Here is a 10,487-nt window from a genome sequence, read left to right on the forward strand (position 1 = left end):
GGCTGAATCGATTGCATCCTCACAATTATAAAGCAGAAGAAGGAAATACTTGTATTTGCCAGGATAGCTCAAATGTACACACTGATTATTTGGAAAAAAAAAAAGTATCGTATATACAATATGCTCAACATACAATACATGATTCAGTAAAAGGACTAGATTATATACAAATGCATTCAGTGCTTAGATTTTTTTTTTTTAAGTATGGTTTTCCCTTGACAGATGTGCCTAGAATATAAAAACAAATGCTTTTAGTTACATTCCTAGTTTAACAACATCTGTAGTATTAAGCAGAAACTAGTACAGTAATGGCTGTAATAATCAAAGTCCTTAAAGGCAAACTGCTTAAAGTACAGATAATACATCCAGTACACCAGGTGATGCATCTTTTGAAATTTAAATTAAAACAGCTGCCGAGGTATCGCTCACTCTTCTTCTCCTCAGGTCTCTTTAAGTCTTTACTCGCCCCTCCCATCTGCTTTCAGTTTGCGTCCTCAACTGAGAAGAAACTCTCTCTTTCTCACACACACTTTAACATTGCTCACACAACTGCCTGCAGGCAATGGGTGGGACTCACTGGAAAAACAGGTTTAGCAGCCACTCATTAACGACAGTAACACTAAATTTTATTATCAGTGTTTGGGATGTCCATAAGTCTGACCACCTTCCAATTAATGTACTTCTTTTCCCAACAAGTCACTTATTTGCTGTTATTGGTAATATACTAATTTTTTTTTTCAAGCAATACCCACATTTCCCCATTTTAAAGATGCATTGACAGTGAATTACAGGTCACTTTGAGTCCCAGTCTATCTGTACAATCGCCAGTGCTCCACAAAGCTGCTTACTTTGGTTTCTTTTCTTTCAAAATGACTCACCAGCTCAGCTTAAAGCGTTTTGAACTCTTTGCTGTGGAGTTTCAGCAGAGATACAAATTGCTCTCATTGCTCACGTTTTTTTTTTCTTTACTAATGCACAGTCTTTGTTCAAAAGTAGGCGGTGGACCTGCCTTGGCTTTAAATGTGTTAGCAAAGTGGAAAATTGTGAATAACTGCAAAGAAATTTCTTAAATCATAGACTTTAATTTATAAACTAATCAAGAGTGTTAAAGCATTCCTCTCCCTTTTTATTTTTATAGAATAAACACTATAATATGTTTTTGTAGCTCTGCAGATGCCTATTTTGTTTTTTGAGACTTTTTGCATATATTTCTTAGTTTATATACTTATCTAATTTTTACATAGAATTTTTGTAAAGTTACTGTGTGTTTTAATACAATCAAGTGTAGCACGCCTAATTTAATTGTTTTCTGTGTAATATAATAGCAGCAAAGGCTTTCTATTTTATTGTCTATTCATCTGGCTAAACTGCTTTACTTTAAATTCATTATTTTGGAAATTGTATTTAACTATTTTGTACCTGACACATGAAGCAGGCTTAACAACTGTCCTGGGTCACCACAGGTTTTATGTTACCTTGAAACATTTAAAATTTCTGTTTAAAGATGTTTTACATACTGAATGCTCTTGTTTTTCTTAATGCCTTTGCATTGCTTTTGTGCTAATGTAACGACACGGTATCACTTTTTAGACTTCATATTTATGTGTGTGTTTCTGTAATCTAGTCACATGACACTAAAATAAAAGTGCTCTTTCCTCAGATTCAGTTTCCCCTGATTAAATTAAGGTTGTCCAGATCACAGTCTTTTAAAGGGAGGCCTAGCCAGCAGCACAAATCTTATGCATTAAGGAAAATTTAGTATGAGATAGAAATGATGACCAAAAAACTCTCTTCAAAACCAGAAGTACCAACAATGAAGAGAGAGCCACTTAGTGGGTTTGCAGTTTTTGAGCCACGACAATCATGTCTCAGAAATATGTCTTTGTGCACAAGGAGCTCACTCATAGGAAAAAAACATCCTAATGACTTTGACCTAAGGCTGTCTGCAAGCATAAATACTGATGATATGAACCGGCACCGTACAGCCTGAGGAGAGTCTCCCTACACTAACTTATAAACTCAGCAACTTTTGCGGAATGTAGCATGTATGTGTTTGGAAAAGTGTGGGATTGTGAGTTATGTACGAGCAAACAGGAGGGAAAGCGCAAGCGAGAGCGAACAGTAGTGTTTGTTTGCTGGTATGATTTATTACAAAGACTTGTTTTCCATTAGCTCAAGTCTAATTGCAGACTTGGTGCTGATGATAGAGTGGAAAAGAATTTTTGGGAGCCAATGACAAACCAAGATGGTCTTACAACTCCCAGAGCTTATGTGTGCTTGCCTTTCTGTGAGTGACTCATAAAGGTAATGAACTGGTCTAACATTTTCTCTGGGAAAAAAAAGAAAGAAGTCCCACCTTAACTTCATGTTATTCCCTTTGGCAAATGACATTCAAGAGCACGCCTTTGCCTGCACATAAACACAGATTTGCCAAAATGACATTCCTGCACTACCCTTCCCCTATCTTTAAAGCTAACCCCTTTCAGCCCTGAAAGCTCATTTGTCACTTATTTAGTGTGAATTAAATTAATTATTTGTGCATGTCTAATTCACAACAACAGTAATCTCAAGATTCCCTACAATATTATAGAGAGAAATTAGATTTTCTTTGGTGACAGCATTGAAAAAACCATCTACAGAACCAGGCTCAGGAAACACTGTCATCAGCCTCAACTCTGTGGTTGAGGATAAAGGAAAAGAGAGAAAAGAAGTCCTGACTGATAATGATAGTTCATAGAACCCCAGGTGTGCGTGACCATGGTAATTTTCTTAAAAAAGAAAGGCATGTAAGATTCCATAAATCAGCCACTAAATTCTCCACATTTGTTTTGTGTGAGCGTTTGATCCTTTTTTGTCCTCTGGGTGAATCAGTGAAATCATTTTAGGGCATGTTTCTGAGGCGTGGTGAGAATTTCCACCCTCTCCTATCTCCTTTCATTCCATATTTCTGGAGACAGGACAAGGCTTGCATATAAAGTTTCTACGGTAGCCAAAATATGTAGAAGCATGTTAAAAAAGGTGTAATCCTAGAAAACGATTCAGTACAGCTCAAACATTAAAAAAATAAATAAAGATACTTAGATCTGAATAAGTTCAAAGAGCAGACACTTCGTTTTCAGTTATCAGTCTGATCTGAGAAACTTATTCATGTTGTCATTTTTAAAACCATAACAACTCCACTGATCTTTATTTGCCTGGTGGGACCTCATCTAGTTCAGGACATTCAAGCTAAAAAAAATCCTGACTCTCACTTCATAAACTTGATATTTCAACCTTCCAATTTTTCAGAGATTCCTATCTGTCCCTTTCACTGTCAGTGTTGCTCCTTCCCTGCATTGCTGCTCTTTTAACCTCTCCACAACCCAACGTTCACCTTTAGGTCCTGGGGCAATGCAACATGTATTTTCCACAGTATGATGAGCCTAAACATCAGCTGTATTTTGCTGCTGAATTCCATTATTTAAAATGTTGGGGTTTTTTTAACTAAAACATTGAAATATTTGAGATATTTACGGCATGGTTAGTTTTACAGAAAACAATCTCTCGTAAACATCAAGGGCCACAAATGCCAAAGTTAGAAATTTGAAAGTGAGTAAGGGGGGCCATCTAACAGGAAAGGAGACAGATGCTCTTCTATGTTTCCATTCATCTTTATGTAAGTGATGAGTCTGGATGTTTGAACAGGGAGCTGCTTTGAGTTTAAGGGTTGGGCGCCCAACCCTTAAACTCAAAGCAGCTCCCTATTGCATAAAATTATAAAATAAAATAAGGGCTGGGTGGCCCAACCCTTATTATTTTTTTAATATAATTTTATAGAATTTAATTTCAGTGGAAATTGGTGGATTTGTTTGTGGAAGAAAGGTAAAGCCTCATATTTTGTGTGTGCATGCTGAGCTATTAAATATGCATTTGCAGTGCACCAACAGCACTGCAACATGATTCTAATACATAAATACTTTCTGCATCTTGAGTGAATTAACTAACAGAGTTTATCCACTTTTAGTAACTATCAGTTAAAAGAAATTCTGATAAGTCCTGAGACCAAATCTCCAGAGCTTGCATTGCTACTGTGCTGCTGGCTCACCAACTCAGTTTAGTTGACACTGTGATCTGTGAGGTACAGCCTGTCCACAAATTATATGCTTTAGTATTTTTACCTGTCTTCTTACTTAGTACTAGGTGGCAGTTATGAATGCCACACCTGTTCAGTTTATGCTAACCAAGTCTGATAGTATTGGCTGATAACAGCAGGGCATTTCCAAAAAAATAACCAAGCAAAACCCAAAATGTCAACTTTTATGCTTGAAAAAATTTATTCTGCACAAGAAAGTCTTTCTGGAAGTCAACAGACCTCTTTAAAATGCCTCCAGACACATATGTGAGCATTTATTCCGAGGACACTGTTTTAATTGACTTTATTTCCAGTGATCATCAGGACATAAAAATCGTAAAGCTGCATCCATTTTTATATGCAGTCTGTATATCTGTTTAGTTTACACTTGATTGGTGACAGAAGGATAACAACTAGAGTGAAAGGGAAGGTTTACAAGGTGTTAGTGAGACCTGCTATGGTGGTCTCTACTGACAAAAAGACAGGAGGCTGAGCTCAATGGTTTGGACTTGTACAGAGAAGACCACAGAGACGATGCATGGATGCAAAGAAGGAGGACATGCAGAGGGTTGATGTGAAAGAAGAGGATGTTAGGGGTAGGGTGAAATGGAGGGAGTCGGTCCAGTGTGCCAACCCGTAAGGACAGCAGCCAAGAGAAGGTGACGATTTTAGTTTTACACTTAATGCATTATTTCAAATGCAACTACTTGGTGTTAAATGCAGTGCAGAGCTTATATAAACTGGCTTTATCAGATCAGTGATTGCTATTTTTTTAGATAACTCGAAAGAAGAGGGTATTTCAAGTAACAAAAATTAACTGAGTAAAGCTTGACTCATCCTTGAGCCGTTGCAACTTTTCAGATTAATATTAATATATTCAACGCCCTGTAACACCTTCGGGCGAGCTCGGGGAAGCGCCCAGGGGAGGACATACTCCACACCCAGGACCACACCCAGGTATGGTTGGTTTCAAGGGTTTTACAGACACACAACCATCTCTGCTTGGCATGCCAGCACAGCATGTACAAACAGCTCATACCTTCTGACTGACACCCTCTAACGGGAGAATGTTAATTGTTTTTGTTTTGCTTTTTTTTTTTTACTGTCTGAGGGGCTGTCTCATCTTGTACCATCTTCAGTGTTCCATGTCCTCATCTGTGTATGTGAGTGAGTGTGCATTCTTGTGTGTGCCAAGGGAAAGTTTTCAGTCAACACGATAATGGATTAAAAGTGGCGATGAGCAATGTTGATAATTGTCAGAGTTCAGGGTGTGTCTGCTGGCTGACTATTGTTCTCAGCTCTCCGAGTTATTACTAGAAATGATGAACATGAAGAAAACTATCTTTGTGACTAGATTTCATTTTCTAGTTAGAACCTGTATCACAGTGAAATAGTGTTATAAAAGTACACAAGTACAATGTTTGGAGCAATGATTAGGATATGCAATTAGGAAATCAGTGTAATTTAATCTGATCTGAATTTCGTTTGATCTGCATTTCATAAATCAGTGCTTTCCATCGTAGTTTAAAGTGCAGATTAAAAGTAAGATGTATGAAGTTTGATTACGTTTAAATTAACTGACACCAAATGTTGTTGCAGTTCACACGCTTGATGTCAAGTATGTGTCAAGCTGCGCTGTCGACATAAGACTTCACAGAATAAACAAAGACCAAAGTGCAGAGCCGATCATGGACTCAAGCACGGGCGTGGCCCTGCAACACCCCCTCTGCTTTGCACCCTGCAGGCTAGTGGCAAGTCATGTGACATGTTAAAGCCTGCACTTGTGCAAGTTGGTGCAAAGTGGACTTATACAAAAGTGAAAGCAATAATTTCCATAAATAAAAAATACATTTAAAAAATGAGAAAAGAAACTACCAAATGTTGACCCCCCTCAAAAAAAATCATCCTAATGAATAAGTCAGTATTTGTGTGGTCAAACGTGCTGTGAGGAGAAACTAAGTTCAACTAAATGAACTGAAAATGGAAGTAATGGTTTGGCATTTTGAATAAACTCTCCCATGAGAAAGAAAGTTTTCTTAGGATTCTATGCATTCATGTGAGACGGTAAGTGCATGCTATGATGGAGTAGCTTGTAGAACCACTTTTCTCAACAATAACTTGAAACAACTTGAAATAAGTGTTTCCTGTCTCTCACTTCACTGTGGATGATATTTTCCTGCTCTTTTTTCTGTTGTTGCAGTTCATTTAAGTTTGGCATTCGTTTGTGCACAACTCTCTTAAAGTCTTGCCACAGCGACAATTAGGCTGAGGTCTGGAATGTGCCTGGATCAATGTGCCACCTTGATTCTTTTCTATTTCAACCATTCTGTTGAAGATTTGTTGATGTGCTTGGGATCATTGTCCCCTCACCGACCTTTTGGCAAAGCTTTAGCTGTCAGATATATGTCTCACATTTGTCTTTAGAGTACTTTGGTATACAGAAGAGTTCATGGTCAACTCAGTGACTGCAAGGTGCCCAGGTCCTGTGCCTGCAAAACAAGTGCAAATCATTATAGAGGTGACTACAAATGGAATCTATATACCGAATCACATGTTTCAAACACACTATTTGATACTTGCTGGGAAACTTTGCTGCATGTCAGTTCACCTTGTTCTTACCGAAGCTTTCCGCAAAAATACTTCTAAAAATAGTTTTGCTGGAACCAAGTCCAAAAGTGAAAATCTGCTTTTGTAATAGAAAAGTAGTGACAGATGGGTTTGAGACCCAAGCAGACTTGTTTTTGCAGCTCTCAGAAACTCACTTCATTTTGAGAACCTTTTCACGCCCAGGCTGTAAAAATCCTAAATGCCTAGTCTAGTTCATGCCAAGTAAAGCCAAAAGAAGAGCCACACAAGCCTCACAGCAACAAACACATACAATAGAGAGACATTAGTGAGCAGCTGAATCGAAATGTCTTTAGTGCATGGCTTATTTATGTGTTTTTGCTCGTTTGGATTCGTTTTGTGTGCAGACTCTGTTTGCACACACTTTGAATTTTCTGATACCAGTGCTGGTGCAGAGTTATGGGTGGAGCTGGATATGTGGCAACCACACACACACACACACACACACGGGCGTACACACACACGGGCGTACACACACACACACACACACACATGGGCGTGCACACACACACACACAAACTGACACTCAAAGAGAAGAATTAGGTTTTATTCTTAAGGCTTTGGCAGCCATAAATTTTTAATGAAGGGCATTGAATCGATGTTGAAAAGAGACTTGGAAGCAAGGAAGTGAAAGAAAGCTCTCATGTTCTTCTGTTTGCACCTCTGCAGATGTGTGTGAATAAAATGGAGAATATATAAGGAAGGAAAAGATAAAGACACAACTGACTGCCTGAGGCAGTTTGCATCAACCTGTTGTTCAGGTTGATGCAACGTTGCAGGTTGATGTATAAACATTCAGATTGCACATAAACAGTCAAATCTAAGCTGGTATAAACCTGCAGCTTTGAATAATACTATGTAGTACATTGTGTAGCTTGCTGTCTACCTTAAGGAAGGACAGAGCAGGAGAGCAGTCTGCTGCAGCTCAGTCATCCTGTGACAGTGGTGTACCTGTGCCGCAGGCTGACATGGATATGCCTCCTGGGGGGGGGGTGCATGGAGACAGGGCTGGGGAAGGGAGAGATGAATGAGAGGGAGGAGCCAGTGATGAATGCCACTGACACCTGAGCCAATCTGGGTCACTGGTTTCTAGGGACTTATGAAAGGCAGCACAGACCTGATTGGAGCTTGTGAGTTGAGTCATTAGCTCCAGACTTTACCTCATAAACATGCGGCTGTGATAGACTGTCGGACTTTTTAACAACAAATATAAGCAGTCACGCCAGTTGCCAACCTTCATTAATTAATGAAGAATGGGTTCAAGAAACACTTAAACATCAGTGTAAACATCATTTTGCTTTCTTCACTTCTCTCACAAGCAGAAAGGGATGAGGTGAACAGGCACTGCAGCCACGCTTATTTAAAATGACCAATTAGCCTTAATTTAAAGTATTTTTCTGCAACTCGGTCTATTAAAATTACCTCTAGGTGGCACTAAGGATCACACAACTCAGCAATTACATAACATATAACCTACTGAACAGCCTGCATTCATGTGTGATGTGAGGGAGCATGAAAAGTACTCTCTGAAGTTCCCTGACTCTCACGGTCAATGTGTGACAACCGCCAGCTCAAATACGCTCCGATTCAGCTCCTCCACAAAATCCAAACAGTTAACCTTTTCTCCCACCTCAGCAAGCTGATGTTAGGTGGGAAGCCTCACAAAGCAAGCTGTGGTTGATTCACAATCATTTTTACATTTTTTTACATTTCTATTTTTAGGCAACCTAAAGTTTTGCTGGAGTCAGTGGGCCATTAGCCTTTCCCTGTGTTTTACTTTAAGTGATCACGATTGTGCTGATTGCATCTTTCTTAAAGAGTCAGCCTAATGAGATGACTGACAGATTATGACTAACTGTCTGTTAATGCTGGTTTTGATGGGAAAATCACAAACAGGTTTTTTGTTAACTAGCTATGAAAGTGTTGCTGGTATTGTTTTCGCCTTGTGAGTCTTTCTGTTTCTCTCCTTGTGTTTGGGAAATGTCCTTTGGCGGGACTACTACAGAGGGAGTTTTGAGCACTTTGGCAGGTATTTAAATGTTGCCTTGGATTGTTATGAAAATGTACAGGTGTGGTCCAATCCCCGGGTTGGCACCTGAAGAAGAGGGCACACCAGTGCCACATCCTTTTAACCTTTTCGAATCTAAATCATCATTAGTGACCCTAACCCTGACTTTACTTGATGTCTGTCACTTAAAATGATGACTGACTAACAAGACTTTGGAGAATAGAAAAACCCCTACATCTGATATATTCTGATACCATGAACTTAGGGTCAGGGTCATCATGACGTTGGCTTAGATCTCATAGTTTTAAATTTATTAATGGATTTGTAGCTTTTCATTGGAAGTATTGTCATCTAGGGTAAGAAGATGTAATATTTACCTAACACAGTGTAGCTAGTAATGTTTCCACTCTGTGGTTGTGTCTGTCCACGTGTCCGTTTCATTATGGCAAAAAGTGGCGCTGGAGAATGAAAACCACTGCAGCAGGAATAATCACAAAGGTGACTCTGACTGCTTTGGCAGGTGTGTCTGTCTGTAGTGGAGAGATTTTACAACAATCCAAGTTCCATGCAATAAAACTGTGCAAACCTGCTACTAACATAAAATGAAGATTAGGTTTGAAGATGTGTGTGGTCCTAGAACTAAAAGCTGGTAATCCCACCACATTATGCTTTATCAGCTGCTAAAAATACCAAAATGATCTTGGTTACAGTCTGATTAATCGCCCGACTGCTGAGACTGTTTTGATACTTGACTTGTCAAGTAAGAAGTACTCTAAAGTACTTCTGACATTTAAGAAGTACTTTAGAAATCACCAGATTTACTGCACTTGTACCATTCCTATGCTTCTGTTAGATCAATATGTCTTATCATTTAATTCTGAAATTGTATATGATGAATGACTCCTATGTAGTAGATGTGCCTACAGGCTGAACAATAAGAAATCATTAAATGCTTATTTTGGATATATTAATAATAATGTGTAAAATCTCTCTATTTTCATCTCTCCGTCTGTACGTCACCTGTCTCAACAGCTTTTTATCTGCACCACTTCAGAGTTGGAGAGTGTTTTGCTTCCCCTGAAGTGACTGCTGCCTGCGCCACTCTGTGTGTATTTGGCGAGAGGGATACGGACAAACTTTTTCTCTGTTCATGAGAACACTCTCTAACAGTTATGTTCTCGTGACTTACTCTAAGTTTAAATGTCTCAATAAAGCACCGTCTATCCATTGATTTTCTTCTGCTTATCCAGTTCAGGGCTGCAGGGTTGATGGAGCCTATCTCAGCTGCCGCAGGGCGAGAGGCGGCACACACCCTTCGCAGACAACCATTTACACTCACATTCACACCTCTGAGTAAAGCTGGAGTACCTGGAGAGAACCCACACAGATGTGAGGAGAACATGCAAACTCCTTTAGTTTTTACTGAGAAAAATCTAATTTTTCTTTATTCTCTTTTTTCATGTAACAAATGTGTCACAATGTGACTTCAGTCACTCACTCGGGTGGTTTGGATCAGCACTCCTTGAGAAAACTGCAAGCCGCACGTTTTACACAGGCACAGTTACATACCAGCGAGTCTATCACAGAAACCTGGCAATTCCCTGTGTACCACACATCTGCCAGCTGTAGCTGTGACAAATAACAAAGGTTATCCTCTAAGGACGGGGTTCTACATTACTTTAAATGAAATGATCATAAGTTCAACTCACTAAGCCACACGGTGTAGTTTTGCAAAATCAAAAT

Source organism: Pelmatolapia mariae, linkage group LG17, assembly GCF_036321145.2.
Source record: "Pelmatolapia mariae isolate MD_Pm_ZW linkage group LG17, Pm_UMD_F_2, whole genome shotgun sequence".
In the NCBI taxonomy this organism is placed as follows: Eukaryota; Metazoa; Chordata; class Actinopteri; order Cichliformes; family Cichlidae; genus Pelmatolapia; species Pelmatolapia mariae.